We start from the raw sequence: 17,719 nt of genomic DNA, 5'->3' as shown, positions 1-17,719 counted from the left end.
TGTCATCGATCACAATTCCAGGCTCGCGCCTTCGTAAGGGATCTCTGCGCCTATTCAAGCGATCCCTTAGGTCCAGATTTATCGGGTCGACATTACCCCAACTCTGATTTAGGTGTTCTCGCAGGTCGGGGCAGTTTCTGCGGCTTCCAGTATTCTTACGACCTCGATCATGCTTGCTGACCGACCTGGTGTCTCCAGAGTCATCGCTGGTAAAACTCGTCGCATAGTTATTTCGAGATGGATTTCTTCCATGCCGCCTCGTTTCTACCGTGCGAGACTGGGATGTTTGACTTCTTTCTGATGGGGCGCCTCTCCGCTCCAAGAAAGCTTCCTCGTTTCCTTGTCTCCCTCCCGCACGCCTTTCGCCCTGATCTCGAATTGGTTGAGCATTCCTGCGAGGGGGCAAAGGATATCTTATTGGTGATGGCGGGAACCGTATGGGCGACGGTGGCTGCCACCCATTTCTCGGCCTAGATGGTCCGGAGTTTGCCCGAGATGGGTTGGTTGCATGTGGTGCATTCCCAGGGGCTTGAGTCCGAGCCTCTGTAGGGGCTCGGTTGTTCTCAGTTCCCCCAGGCGCTTCCACAGGTGGATTAACCGGGGCCCGTACCCGAGTACTCCTCTGGGGCCTAGGTGGAGTGGATGGCTCCGCGGGTACCGGAGGTTAAGCCGGCCTCCTCGTGGCAGCATCTTTTCGTGGACGCCCACGGGGTCTACGGTGAGGAACGTGTACATCCCTTGGAGGAGGGACTTGGTTTTCACGTGGAGGCGGGGGCTGAGCCACCTACGCCTCTGCGACTATCCTTGCCAACTCCTCATTCCGTTTGTTGGCTTCCGCCAACTGCTGTTTCAATTGCCGGTTCTCGAGTTCCACTATAGGAACATATCGCTCAGGATTGTAGTACATATCCTCATCTCTTGGTGGAGGAGGTGGTCCCCTAGAATCGGTGGATCCACTCCTTTCTTCGACATCTGGGTTTTCCATCGGCTGTTTCCCAGGACGTCTTGGATAATTCTCTTTAGGTGTATTCTGATTATTAGTGGCCATGACCTTTTCAGGAATGAATGCTTAAGGCTCTCAATGAAAGCACCAAACTGTTGACGCCGTTTTTCGTCAACAGTGAAAGAAGAGCACGTACACAATAAACAGTAATGGCCAATAAAAATACGATAATACAAAACATGATTTTTTACGTGGTTCAGCAGTTAAATCTGCCTAGTCCACGAGTCTTTGTTATTAAACTCAAGATGATCTCTGAAAATTCTTCAAAGATGAATTCTTCAGAGTTTTCTCTCCAGATCACAAAAATTCGGTCCTTTATAATGGTGCATATCTTCTCTATTTATAGAGAAGATTTCTGAATACTATCCCACACATTTTGGATAGTTACTCTTTTTATGCAAATAAATTAAATGGCCTTAAATTCCTGTAATCCGATATAAAAGGAAACGTCTCTTGAAGACCAGGGGGCGTATAACTGATCAAATAATATCCCATGATTGTAGAGGATTTACAGTAATAAATGTAGACCACGTCTCTTATAGACAACTCATTAGGATATTCAAGGTTATTATCCTATATCACCAAGGCCCTATTCTTCCAGGTCTCCTATTGACTTTTCGAGCTAATAACATCTCCCGAGGCCACATGACTCCGAGATCGTGGGCGCGTCAGGCTCGGAGCCCATGATCCGAGGTCATCCCTTGAGAACAGATGCACCTCGGAGCCTACCTTTCGAGCTCGTGGGGATTTCGAGGCCACCATCTTCGAACTCATCTCAGCTTTGCAGGCTCGATGTTTAGTTTTGGAACATACTCCAGACTTTACGGGTTCATTTATTATGCATCCAGCTTTCGAGGTTACACTTCTCATGGCTCGAAATCTGGGTATAACAATGACTAATTAATAATAATACAAATATTTATATTTATATTATTATCATTATATCGATTATTACAATTTTATGTTAAAAATATGATTTCTTTTATAAAGTGACTATTTGAATATATACATTCATATACGTATTGTTATTGAGCTATTTTGTTATTAATATTGAAATAAGTTTATTTATAGACGAAAATTATTATTATTAATGTTTCATAAAAGTACATTATATTATGAGCAAGATTTAAAGCAGTGTTTTGTAAAAAGGATTATAATGCATGAAAAGTATTAGCATTATGATGATAATAATTATTATTATCATTTATGTGGTTTCTGGTATTGTTAATATACACCATCAGTAGTGTATATTTACGATTTTTATAGAATTTAATAAATGATGTACCTTGAATATGATCTGTATGGATTAACTCTTGGTGAGAAGTTTTAAAATAAGCTAAGGACCTAAGGTAAGTAAATTTCACATTTTGTGCTTAAGTGTGATATGCACGACTACATTGATTGTGTATGTGTGTTGTGTTAAGTATGAGATGATGATGCATATGATGAGTATGTGATGAATGACTATATGAGTTATGTGTGGTATGTATATCATAATGGATTATATGATATATAATATATGAATTTCGTTATATGTGAAAGTTGTCTTAATTGGTTAAGTTTGATCTGAGTTATGTGCAAGTATGTGTTCTCATGTTGATGAACACGTGGATTACCTTCTATGTTCATGATTTTGTTACATGTTATAATATATGAAGCCGTTAAGTTTTTAGGCTGGAAACCTTAAACCTGAGTCATAGCTCTACGTTAAGGTATAACAACGCCACCAACCCAAAGCTTCATGTATTATGACTAAAGATGTTTTGAGTTATATGAGATGTGATATAATGCCTTGATTGAATATCATGAAACATGAATCTTGAACATGAACGTTGGCATTTCAGCATCAGAATGTATGCATGGCATATACAGTTATGTGATACATTATTATGTGATATAAGGCCATGCATAAGAATATGAGAAAAGTTGTGAAATGCCTTGAAAAGTCTTATGTGAAGTTGAACATTTTAATGACAACAAGGCTTAAGCAAAGTGATAATAAGATATTTGAAAAGGGTGCTACTGTTTCGATGAAGCAGTTAAGTAAGTTTAGTAAAGAAGACGGAGGTCTATAAGACTTATAGTGGCTGCCCACTAGTGTGGGCTAGGTCAGAGTTGATCATTCAGATATGTTTGTCATGTTCCCATTTTTATTTCTCTTCCATATGAGTTATTGTTATATGTATAAACACCACAGTGTGTGGCCGCCTTAACTCTTGAGCCCGATGGGGCAACGATGGAATAAGGTTTTTAATGCGTCCTATTATGGTGATGGCTAGCTGGAGGAGAACCCATGGGATTTTATATTATATGTGTAACAAGCCCTGTAGGCATTGGCTAAATCGAACAGTGTACACATAAGATAATGGGCCCATAACGATGTGAAGGTAGATAGAGAAAAAGTACAAAAGTAAAGTTTGAAAGTGCTTGATGAATAAATGAAATGTATAAGTATTATAAGTCAGCATATGAGTATATGTGCACTTCAAACTCACGACATTCATGTGTATATGTATGCATGAGATTTACTTACTGAGCGTTAACTCATTATGTTATTTTCCAACATTTTTCCAGGCGAGGCTTTAGATGTTGAGCAACTTGTGGAGCACGAACTCAGTAGCAATGCAATGTGGTTTAGAGTTTTTCATATTGCAACATTTAAACTTAAAGTATTCATACGTGTAATAATTTTTATTTATAAGTTTATATAAAAGTTTTAAATTTTTCTATATTTCTTAGTATCATTTTATTTAATTCATTTGGTCAAGTGCCTAACATACTCGTAAACCTTGGAATTACGAGTATGTGGCGGACGTACCCTACCTTAGGGTCGTCACAATAACCTTAGTTTTGTATGTTACAACTCAAAGCAATAAACAAAGATAATCTAAACACTAATGTGGAAGAAAAATACAAAGAACAAAACTCAAATAAACAAGCAGTAGAATTGATTTGTTGTTGAAGAACATTGATATATAAAATCACAAGTCTATGATTTTATGTGAACCACAAATTGTAACCAAGGCTTGAAACAAATGAAGTTTTGTTGTCCAAAACTCTCTATGCCTAGCCTCCTCCTTGAGATTGCTTGAAGCTACAGCAATGGAATGAGATTGAGATTCACAAGCCTTGAATCTTCATACAAGTCAAGCTTTCTTGATGAAGATCTTGAAGAAAACTAGTAATCTTGAAAGTTATATAGAGAGAGAGGTGAGTGATCAATTCACTAATTAACTCAAATGGGCCCATTAAATTGTATAGGATCTCTCATTAGACTCGGCCAATGAGATTATAGTATTTTAATTGGAATTTTGGAGCAAAAAATACATCATTGTTCAGACGGCCCAAGTGGCGTCATCTGCTAGAGACGATGCAACGCTAATCCTTTTTACTTTGCGTTCCAAAACTTGTCTCAAAATATCTCAAAATGCTCCCAAAGTTTTTTGGTACCTTTATATATTACAAAGAAACACTTTGGACTCAAAAAGATGATTTATAAATGTCAATATCGAAACTCAATTCTCACATATAAACTTTAGTGAATGTTTTTGCACCTCTTCGTGTATTTCATTATATATTTAACAAATTATAATAGTTAATATGTTAAAAGTGTATGAAAAAAATATGATATTATTGCTAAATAATTTCTAAGGATATTTGTGTAAATTTATAATGAATATATATTAAAAATAATTAATAAATAAAAAGGGAGTGTGATGAGAAAAAATATGTGTGAATGAAACCTTATACAAATTGTAAATATCGATATGAACTTACATCAAATTTGTAATTTGATCCTAATTTATTCTTGGCCTCTCTTTCGGTTCTACAATCATTTTCATAATAGTACAGGGTCAGAAAATATGAATTAAAAACGTGGTGAATTTTTTCCAAATAAAAAAAAAAAGAAACGTGGTGAATTGAACTTTTAAACTTTGATATAAATAGAGAGCCCATGTACCTATCACTATACGCCTCAATTTGGACAAGATTTTACATGTATGGAACAAAATCATAGAAACTTTAAACAAAAGACGATTCAAAATTGAGTTGACTGAAATAAGAGAACTCATTATCAATTGCTATATATCTATACATACAGGTGAGAAGTGTGAAAGGTTCATGAGAGTCGTGATTGTATTTTCCTTATATATATATGTGTGTATATTTAAGTGAGTGTGATTGTTTTTCTTTTTATTATTTATAATCAGTCACTTTAGGGAAAAAAAATTAAAGGTTATATTATGATAAAATATTCCATTAACAATTTTTCTCATTTTTTTCTAGAAAAAAAAAATTGAAAATTTTGTGATAATTCACAGGCCTATGAATGAAGTGGGAGTGATTCCCTTTTCTTAGTTTGCCTGTATCCAATTTGGGAGGAAATTATTATAATTAATTTCTTTTGCTTTTTGCATTTTCTTTTTTTAAAATTTGATATCATATAATTTGTCAACTACTGATTTGTCATGCTCTCTTTAAACAGATATAGACTTTTTTGTTTTAGAGACATTGAATTCTGACCTCCCAATAAAAGCACGCTAAGATTAAGCTATATATAAAATGTACTAATTTCTAGACAACTTTATCTTGTCACGTCACATTGTCTTAAAAAGAAAAGTATAGCGAATTGGCTTTATTCTAAAGCTAATTGCTTTCATATATTAATTTAAAAAAATTTAATTTATAAATTAGAATTATGAAATTTTAGAAGTTTATATTTTTTTTCTATTTTTTATTTTACACAGTATAAATTATTATTACTACTATTATTTATAATATAGAAGGTTCAAATTTATTTTTTGTTAAAATATATAGTATATAAACTCTTATTAAATTATTAAAAATATACTAATCAACTCATATGAAAAATAATGATGACATAATTTTTTTATTTAATATATATAATCAAGCCTTAAAAGGTTAATATCATGAAGTACCAATTTAAGTAAGTGAAAACTCGTAATGATATTCATTGTTTTTCTTTCTTTCTTTTTTTAACTAATAACCACATCATTCTTATATCAATAGAACTTTATGAAGATAAAGCTCAAGAATGAAAAAAAAAATAGTGTAATTAGAGACTTGCAGCCATAAATTCAAAGATATAAAATTTATATATATTGTTAAGCTAATAAATCATTTATCTCTTTTTGAATATTTTGCTTGTTGTGTTTAAAATCCTATAAGTTTAAATAATATTATTTCATTATTTATTAATTTGTCATAGGAGACTTCTCCAAACAATTAGAAAAGGTTAAAATTTGGAATCCCCTAGTGCCCCCACTTGTAAATTTTCTTCTTGTATTTTTCTTTTCTTTTTCACTTTCCATCTTCTTTTTCTCCATTACCAAACATGCTTAAGTGATCTACTTACGATATCTCAATCATTAAGTGGAAATTTGATTCGGTTGCTTATTTTTTGTAAACCAATAAAACAAATTAGTGAATCATTAAGTGAAGAAAAACATATTCGTTGTACCGAAACATCTCTATGGATTAGCATTTTTAGCACCACTTAAGGCCGAAAGTGAATTCTAAACTAGTATTAGCCGGAAGTGATTATGCTAATAATGACAAATATTTCAAAACCCCTTATACAAAGGTACCTACTATATTTGATCTCTAACCTTCTTTCTAGCTTAACAGAAACAAACACAAATAAATAAATAATATAATGAGAAATCATGTCAAGTTATGGTCCTCAAAAAAAAAAAATCATGTTAATAGTGTCTATATAATATTATATATATAGCTAGCCAAGCAATTATAATATTAATGAAAATTGAATACATGATTTATATAGAATATATACAAATATTGTAATTGAATATTTAAATGCTCAAGAATTAAAGTGCATTTATTGTCAAAAAATAAAATAAAATTGATCATTTCTTTTGTTGTCATATTTGAGTATATTTACTGGTGGTGTTCTACAATTATAATTTAATTTATATAGATAAAAAAACAATACTAAATAAAAGTGTGATTGATAAAATCTAAATATTAAAATAGTTTGTATAATTTTTTCATTGTTAGTCATACATCTTTTACACTATAATAAAATCGTTTACAAAGTAGTTTTATTATATCATTTATGTTACTTTATTATTTTTTATTTAATTACATAATTAAACTACTAAGTTGCATAATTTATTTAATATTTTTAAGTTATAAATTTTATACCAATTAAATGGGATTTTACATGTTTTTACTTATAAGTCTAAAACTAAGAACACTAAACGAAATTTAAAATAATATATATATATACTAGATACAAGCAACGTGTAATATGTACGTTTGCTTAGTTTTATTTATATTAATGTTATATAAATCTCAAATAAATATCATATTTTAATTAAATAATTTATTTATTTTTGTTTAAGTTTATGCTTCTTCTAGTTTTTGAATTTGTGAGTGACAACAAGTGATTATATATTATATATTTAATGTAATATTAAATATTATAAGTGGTTTTTAAATTTAAGTTTCCTGCTAATTTTTTTTTTTTAAAAATTATTGCTAATTCACAGTATATTATATTATATGTTTAATATGATATTATTTTAATAAGTGAGTTTAAGTTTAATTAAATTTTATTTACGTTATAAAACGTATGATTTTATTATTTTTAAATAATTATTATTGTAAAATATCTCAAAAATATCATATTTTAATTTGTTTAATTATTTATTATTTTTAAATAATTATTATTGTAAAAGATCTCAAAAATATTCTATTTTAATTTTTTTAATTATTTATTTTATTTTATTTAAGTTTAAGTTTAAGTGTTTACAAACTACCGTTAAATATAAGAATATTCTGTTAAATATAAGTAATGAAAAACCTTTAAAACAAAAAATTACCGTTATCTAGATACTTATTATATGGAAGAGATATTTCATAGCATTTATATTTATGACTAACTTGTCTGTGTTTTTTATTTATTTTTGCTATTAAATTTATTTTAGGTTATTTGTGTGTGTTTAAAAAGTAAATTATTTGATGTTGTTTATTAGTTTGAAATTTAGTGTTTATAATAATTTAAATTTTTTTAATTTTTTATGTTTTGATTTATATATTATATATATGGTGAACTCTAGTTTTAAAATTATTTACTTTTTTTCCAATTCTCTTTTAGAAAAAATATCTGTGAATTTCAACATAATAAAATATTCCAAAATTATTAATTAAAACTATGAATTTAAATTTGATCAAATTTTAATTATTCAATTTAAAAAAACTTAAATTAAAGCCAAAAAAATTATATATGAATATATATTATTTAATTACTGGTTTGAAGAATTAAAATAAGTAATTTCTCTTTAAAAAAAATTAAACGACTAAATAACAAAATATGTATATTTTTGTTTTATTTCACTATTAAAAATATGTTTGGATAAACAAAATACATTAAATGACAAAATGTTTGGATAAGCACATAAATATTTTTCGATTATAATTTTGAATATATAATTGATAGAGTAATTTAAATACATTAACGTAAAATTTTAAAATTTGTGATGAACAATTATAATGGCTTATTTATTACTTTTGTTGATGTCGTTTTTCTTCAACTTAAATCTGAATAGCACTAAACAATTATTTAATTAAACAAGGAAGAACAGTTGGATTTTTATGTGGTTTAGTTGTTAAAATTTGCTTAGTCCACAAGTCAATATTATTGATTTGTGATATTCTCTCAGAGCTTTTACAAAGAAATTTAGCAGAGTGTTCTTCGTATCAAATTGTGCGTGTCAACAAATGAAATTCTTCAAGTTAGTTATAGACATGGTTACCAAAATATCTTCCCCGTATTTCGGGAAGTTACAATTCAAATTTGAAATAAATATAATTAAATGCATTAATTACATCATATCCCAAGATAATTGGGATTTAATATCAAATAACAATAAATCCCTAAGGAATAGGGATTTCCTAACAGTTGTCGTGTACAAAGCGCGTTGCTGACCTCGAACGCAAGGTTTACACGTTTTCGAGATCGACCAACACTTCAAGCTCGTTATTATAGTCAGCCTCATCCTTAGCCAATGATTTCATCGAGCTCAATCTTCAGAGACCAACACCTTCGGGCTTGCACTAAGACTCGCATTACACATATGCCTTGGGGAAGATTCGTTCTTTCGAGCTTGATGCTTAAGCTCGAGCCTTTTAAACTTGTGCTCGATCACCAACAGAAATAAGTCATGAATCATGCACATTTATACAAGTGTATTTGAGCCATTACTTGTCATTTTCGAGCTTACGCTTATGAGCCTACATTTCGAGACTCGTTTATGACAGTGTCAAAATTTGGGTGTAATATTTTGCCCCCTCAAAAGTGTTGGTTCGAATCCTTAACTTCACTCTTCGAAAAATGTGCTACCTACCACTCTCGAGTATGGACACATGTCACTTGGGCATTGCACACCAAGAGCACTCAAGTACTCCCTATTCCTGCACATGTCCTTTCCTAGGACCCTTTTTGCCGCAAATGCTAAAATTAAACCCCACCCATCAGATTCTTTTTCAATTCAAATCAAAGGCCTAGATCATTTCGACCCTTGACTTCCCCATTGGGGTATATATACCCCTCTTCATCTTCACTCTCGTTTCATTCCTCAGAAAGCACAAACCAGAGAGAAAGAAGAAAAAATCAAAGTTTTCTTTGCATGTTCTCTAAGCCAAAGAAGCAAAGCAATCTTAGTACCTTCAACTCTATGGGGTCATTCTTGATTTCCATTCTTTAGTCGACGGTCTCCTCGTTCCCATGAACACATTTGTGTAAGCTTTCTGATCTCTCTGGTTATAACACCCTGGATAACCAAGACCGTTACACTATGTGTTTATAAAGTTGTAAGACTTGTTAATCAAGTCATTTAGTTAAAAATGTGACACTAAAACCATAATCGAACTAGGGTTAAAAGATTTTGATCATAAAAGATAAATTTCATTTTAGTAAACGTTTGATACACGGGATCCCAAAATCATGGTTAAAGAACAATTTACAAAACTTCAAAGGTTATGTGCAACCACAAGCCACTCTAATGGCAAAATAGGCATTTTAGGTTCTCCTGTCCCTGTATCATCCCCCAGCTGTGGCGGCCGAGCAACCGACTATGACATTCCGCCCTTAGAGCTCTCTAATTCAGGGTTTGTAACGCCCCAACTCCTGGGACCGTTACGGTGTGCCTTGTAAACAGTGCTAAACTCGCTAATCGAGTCATTTGGGAAAAATCGTGAACTAAGTATGATTAGCGGTTTAGGGATTAAAAACCTTGGCTAGGATGTAACGTTTCACTAGAACGTTTAATACATACATTGGGATCCCGAAAATATAATTTCAGAGTTTATTACAGAAAATATTTACAACAGGCCGTTCTAGGCGGCAAAACAAGGTTCAACCCTAGTTCCACTTTAAACCTCAGTCGTGGTGGACGAGCAGCTGCATATGTACACATCATCATCTAAGCACTTCAACTCAAGGATAGACCAGCTTCCTCTTGCCTTTACCTGCACCATGTAGCACCCGTGAGCCAAAGCCCAGCAAGAAAACACAATATAGCATGATATAATATCAACAACGATCATAATAACTGTTCAGGACTATCAGTCCAAGCAAATAGGTGACAATAGCCAAAAGTCACAATAATGAGCATAGCTCCCTTCTAGCCATGTGACGATAGGGTCACCAGGGCTTAATTGATAAGGGAATCTTTCATAAGTTTGATCAGGACAGGTGCATGGTGAATGGTCACCAACATAACCTTCCTCCCGACTCTAGAGTCGTGCTATGGACATCGTCTCCTAGCCATGTGACAAACAGTCATCGGGGTCAAATACCTTGGCTATAAAAATCTGGTCATAGACCAGGCAAGCGCTTATAAGTTCTTCGACCTTAGGGTCGGTCCCGCATTGATGCCATGGAGATATTCAATGCGTGTTCATCGACCTTAGGGTCGGTCTAGCATTAATGCCATAGAGTCATTCAATGCGTGATCATCGACCTTATGGTCGGTCTAGCATTAATGCCATAGAGCTATTCAATGCATGATTCTCGACCTTAGGGTCGGTCCCTGACTAGTCAGTGTCATACACAAGTAATTCATGCCACCAATCATATATCACATGTTCCATATCCATAAACAAGGTATTCAGCATGCTTACTAAACAAGTATTAGTACAATTAGGACCATGCATAAACACAGAGGCACAAGCTCTGAACAATATCATACCCAGTATACAAATCATGTCCTAATCACATGTTTCTCATGCATCATATGCAATATATCCAACAATCCAACATGCACCAATAACAGCCATGCATGTCACGTTCAATAGTCAACCAACATGCATCAAGAATAGCCATGCATGTCACACTTAATAATCAACCGACATGCATTAAGGATAGCCATGCATGTCATACGTAATAATCAACCAACATGCATCAATAATAGCCATGCATGTCATACTCAATAATCAACCAACATGCATCAATAATAGCCATGAATGTCACATATACACAGGGTGCAGTTTTCTTACCTTAGATTCGAGCTAGAATGATTTAAAGAACAACCCTTGAGAACGATCAACCTTTAGTCCTTTAGCGGTCACCTAGTCATAACCAAATATAAGATACCATCAATAAAAATGGTCAACATAAGTTTCCAAACCAATATCTAGCCTCCGGGACATCAATCCCCACTTAACCAGGTACTAGGACCAACCCTGAGGCCTTAAGCTAGCATCCCTAGGACAAAAACCCACTTTTAGCCAAAAATGCCCTGATGGGCCGCGGCTCACCACAGCCATGCCACGGCTCACCCCTCTGACAGAACCATTTTCTTCACAAAAGCACACGTACGCCGCAGCTCACCACAGCCGTGTCGCGGCCCATTACCAAAACCAGCAAGCACCAGCTTGCTTTCCCCTGCGTTTTCCTTCGGAACCAACCCTTCAAACCAGTCCCAAACCTCAACCTAATACCCAAGTTAACCACTAAACATTATCAACAACTCACCCACATCAAAACCCAAGTTAAACATCAACTAAACTTCCATTAATTCTAACTATTTACCAATAAATCACAAGCTGAAACTTAAATAAAAAAACAAAGTATAATCAGGGATTCCATGATTAAAACTTACCTCAAACTTGGTTTTGAATCCCCTTTAATTGCTGAATCAAGTTCCTAAGCTCCCACCTTTGATCTCCTAGCTTAACTCCTCAATTTGAGCTCTCAAAATTCAAAGAAAAGTGAAGGGGAAAAACATGTACGGGAGAAGAAGAGGAGATGAAGATGAGACTCTGTTTTGGTTCTGTTTTCCACAGCCTTAAAGTCATATAAATCCAATTCAAATGACCTAAATACCCCTAGGTCACTTAAGGTTCCTAAAGCCACCCCAAGGGCAAAATTGTCCTTTCCAACCTATACCGTTAATTATAATTAACGCTCTCCAATTCCCGCTAATCTCAAAATTATCAAATACCAATAAATCATATCTCATTACCCTTTAATTTCCAGTAATGTTCTAATTATCAAAGTGACCCCAAGACTCACCCCGAGCCCCGAACTTAAGCCCGTTATGACTAGACCGAACACCTACATCTCATGATCGTCTCATGCCGAACAGCTCGAACCAATCCACTTTATAATGTGGCTATATTAATTAATCACAACCATGCACCCAAAATACACAATTGCGCCCACAGCGGCCAAATTACCAAATTGCCCTCATAATTAACATATGAGCCCATATGCATGCATTCACCACCATATAATAATATAATTCACGTAAACATGCATATAATCATTAAATACCATAATAAATCAATGATGGCCCTCCCGACCTCCTAATCAAGGTCCTAAACCTCATTAGGAAATTTGGGGCATTACAGGGTTGGTCTAGCTTACCTTACCTTTACCTGCACCACGTAGAACCCGTGAGCCAACGCCCAGCAAGAAAACCATAATACAGAGCATAAACAATAACAGTAATCCAATAACTCACAAAGCATTAACCAGTTATTCAGTAGACCATAGCATTCACATAAACAGTGATATCAATCAAAGAATCAATAATCTATAGGTAATCAACATGCCATAATCATCAAATTAACAACAGTAAACATATCATGCAATATCCAGGGTCGATGCCCTTAGGCTGCACCCTCTGTTTATCCCACTGACTCCAACTCACTTAGGCCAAGCTCAGTGATTATATAGTTAACCTCAGCTACCAGTGACCGAGCCACAAAATTGAGATCATAACCAAGTTCAACAGATATTATCCCTTTACAAACTCAGCCAAATTCATCACTAAAACCACACTCAAGAACTTAAAATTCAACTTAAACTACTTAGCAAAACTTAGAAATTTAGAACAATAATTTTACCTCAATTGGAGACCCAATTTTCAGCTGAATCTTCACACCAATCCAGCTTAATTCTCCTTCAATTACCTCAAATATCATAGCCTCAATACTTAGCCTAAGCTCCTCTTGAGTCCTCAACTTGATGTTCAAATGGTAGCAAGAGTGAGAGAGAAGAAATCGTTAAAGAAAGAGAGAGAGAGCTTTCTGTTTTTCTTCTTTAATCTACAGCCTTCTACCTTATTCCAAAATAAAACCTAATTATATCCTTAGTTTAGGAAAATACCACTTCGCCCTCCCAAATATCACTAACCTTTAACTCAATCTAGGGGTAGAATAGTCATTTGTTCCTGATTCCCACTAATTCCTCAAGTGTTCCTAATATTTACCCCTTGAATCCCATCATCCAATTAATCACCAATTATTTACCCAATATCTAATAATCTCCAATATATTCCCTAAATTCTCAAAAATACCCCCAGGCTTCCCCAAGCCGGGTATAAATCCCTACAGTGACTATTTCGCCAAATCGCTCACTATAATCGTCTCGAGCCATATGTTGCAAATATATCCACATAATAATGTGGTCTCAACAATTTACCACAAATAATCACATTTATGCCCTCAACGGGCTAAAATTACAAATATGCCATTATAAGCTAAACATGGCCACATGCATATTAATACTCAAAAAACATGCATTTCACATATCCATATAATCATATAAGCATGCTTTTCACATAATCATGAATTTAATCTTTTAAATCATACATAAACCAATTATGCCCTCTCGGCACGCTAATCAATGCCCTTAAGCCTTAATAGTGATTTTGGGTCGTTACACTGATATTCTTCATATATTTATTTTTCCTTTTTTATACATTCCTTCTTCCGTAAGGATATCTTTTCTGGTTTTTACCAGTATTTTAAGGCTTTACTCTTGCACTAGGAAAGTTTTTTATATGAGTAGATTGGGTATGATTAGAAGCATGGTTTTAACCAAAAACTTTATGGTGGAAACATGTAAAAATGGAGTTTTTTCAAGTACTGGGGTCTTTAGATCTTGGGTTCCGTATAGCTTAAGAAATAGGTTATTGGATAGGGTTTTAATGCACGAATCCCCAAAATTCTGCCTTTTCAGGTAACTACCACCTTTTTCCCTGGAAATCCGGGATTCTTCTGAATTGGTAATAATCTCACCACTCTCACGTGGGCTCACTCTCGATGCCCGAACTTTACAATAATTCGGGACAAACATCCGAGTCAATCTCGCCCTTTCAAGCCTTCAGTCTTGATTGAGGTAATCTTGTTATCTCGAGCTTGAGTTATCAAAATTATAATCTCCTTATTATTTTCTATATGATGGTCCCTCACCTTTTTCTTCCTTGTTAGATGTCGCTATACTCTGAGAATTGGTGGGGGCCCGAGTTTGCTATCCCTTATCACCCATTAACTCCCAATCCTGAATTGCCTTTCATTCAAAATCAGCGATTGATCCGTGAGATCAAAGAAAGGTGTGAGCAAGAAGACATACGAGACAATTTTCGATGTCAAATTGACGAGGTCAAAGAGAGAAAGAGGAAAAGACTCCGAGTGGCAGCTTATCCTGACCCAAACCCCGAGATCAGGCCTATTCCCTTAGATCCTAAGCTTAAAGTCACAGTTGCCTTTCTACCCGGTGGACTTTCATTTACCCTGATGGAAGATTCTCCAGCTCATCCATCCATCTCCCAAGCTCTCTCAGTCCCCACCTCGAAGGAGAAATTTTTTGAGGCTGAGCACTACTGTAACGACCCAACTATTCTAGACCATGGACCATTAATAACTACTATACTAATCTTAAGAAAACGTACATATGAAATAACCATAACTTTATAAAAAACTATAAAGTAAAGGTTAAATACATAAAAATTCATTTGGATATGGGATCCCATTATTTTGAAAATAAAACAAAACATAACTTAAATAAATTGGTTACAAAATTAAGTGCGGAAAAATAATACATAGAAATCATAACTAAAAGACTAAAAGAAACTTCACCCTCTAATCGAACGCTCAGTCCATCGATTCCATCTTGCCTCAATACACATCCCCAAGCTGCCAAGAATCTTTCCGCTGCCATAACTATTTTCCTGCACATATAAAACATAAAGGAATGAGCCTAATGCCCAGCAAGGAAAATCTACTACAAACATGAAACATAATCACACACATAATTATAAGCTATAAACATATAACATATATATATATAAAGATGTAGATCATATAAGACTATACTATTAATGGCCATTAAAATATGTGATAAACCATCTACGTCCCCTTTCTAATATCTGAGGTAGGTTAGATCACATGGTAGGTTTATGATAACCCATCTACGTCCACTGTCTAATATCTGAGGTAGGGTAAATCATAACCATGAAACATAAGAAAACATAACATAACATATTATAGCATAACATATCAACATAACATATAAGCATATAAAACTATACTATTTTCCTTACCAAAATACCGGGATGATGAGAACAAAGTCGGGATTTTGGAACACTCCTAAAAACCATAATAGAGAGGTGAGTACTAAAGAAAAGGGATGAAAAGAATGAACTACACCATCGAAAATATACTTACCAATAAGAATCTTATGTTCAAGATCTTAGATGCCTAACCAAGAATAGAGAATACGAGTTAGGATTTGAGTAGAAAAACTATAAGAACAATACAAAAAGGAACTAGAATAAGGAATACCTTGAATGCTTCTATGACCGAACTATACCTCGAAACTGAAATACACTATAACCTTACTTCCCAAGTGTTTATTAAGCTTATAACCCCAACCCAAGTGTTTATCACTCTATAGTCTCACTAGCACCTGGAAGGCTCTGATTAATGCTTGAAGAATGAATGAAAAGGCTTGGTGCTAGGTCCTATTTATAGAGTTCTAGGAATAAAAATCTTCTTTTTGGCTTTGAATAAAAATAATGAATTTAATTGAAAATATTTGAATATCCTTCAGCCAAAGGCTTAGGACTTGGTCAAATTTTTCTGAGAGATTTAAGGAGTCAATGCTTGATTTTTAAAACAAAAATAATAAAAACAAATAGAATCCTAACTTCTAACTCCCTAAATATCGTAACTCTAAACTCACCTATAGTAAAATCAACATATCTGGATTTGTAGGACTTCAATTTAGACTCTCTTTATACCGTTTGAAAGATAATTTAATTATCTACAACTTTCTAGAAATACTATTTTTCGAAATTCATAACATAAATGGGTCAAAAATAGGTTGGAAGTTACAGTATCCTAAAGTTACGAAAAATCTATTTAATTATCTGACCTAATCCACAAATAAATAAAATTATGACAAATGTCATGCTCCTAACAAATTCTGGTGAAGACTAAGTCTTATATTTCCCTTATTTTATCATTAAAATAATAATTCCTTAATAATCATACATATGACAAGTGTCATATTCCTATTGGCTCTATCTAAATCTTAGGAATAACCATGCTCATGACTGTTAGGCTAATTTTAGCCTATCTTTTCAAGTGTCTTTATCAGTGTCTTTTTAATGGTTCTTGTGTTTTTGGAGCGGAATTATGCTTGTTTTTGCTTGATTTCAGGTTAAGCTTATGTTTTGGGCATTTGGAGTGGATTGTGTAGAAATCAAGCATTTGGAATGGATTATGCTGAAATTTCAATTAGGGCCGCGGCGCTAGTGCGTATTAGAGCCGCGGCGAGCCCCTTTCCAGAGACTCGAGATTTTGCCTTTGCCTATTAGGGCCGCGGCGCAGGAAATGGCGCCGCGGCGCTATCGGCCGTACACTTCAGAATTTTAAGGGCAATTTCATCATTATGGGGAGAATATAGAATGAGGTCTTCATTCTGAAAAGGGGATCGCGATTTTGGAAAAAAAGACAGACAAAAAGGAGAGAAAAGACAAGAGAAGACGGATTTTGGAGCAAGCGTGGGCGATCTCTGACAACTCCCCATCTAGTTTCATCCTCTTTTTCTTTGATTTTCCTATGCTATTGTTTAGTTTGATTATGGATTTGAATTTTGAGATGATGAACTAAACTCTTGTTAGGGATTTGATGGATATTGACTGAAATTATCCCATGGTTAATGCTATTGATTATTTCTTCTCGCTTGTCTATGAAATTTGTTCATATTTATGCTTAATGTATGTTTGAGATTGATCACCTTGAGCATGATTCATGATCCTAATGTGAAATCTGAAAAGTGAATATTAGGAATGCTCTAAGTGTATGAACATAGGTTTTGATGCGAAACGAAAGTATTCGCATAGCTTATGTGACTTATAGATTATTACTCAATGTGAA

Source organism: Humulus lupulus, chromosome 6 (genome assembly GCF_963169125.1).
Source record: "Humulus lupulus chromosome 6, drHumLupu1.1, whole genome shotgun sequence".
Classification (NCBI taxonomy): domain Eukaryota; kingdom Viridiplantae; phylum Streptophyta; class Magnoliopsida; order Rosales; family Cannabaceae; genus Humulus; species Humulus lupulus.
Note: the sequence above shows the minus strand (reverse complement) of the source record.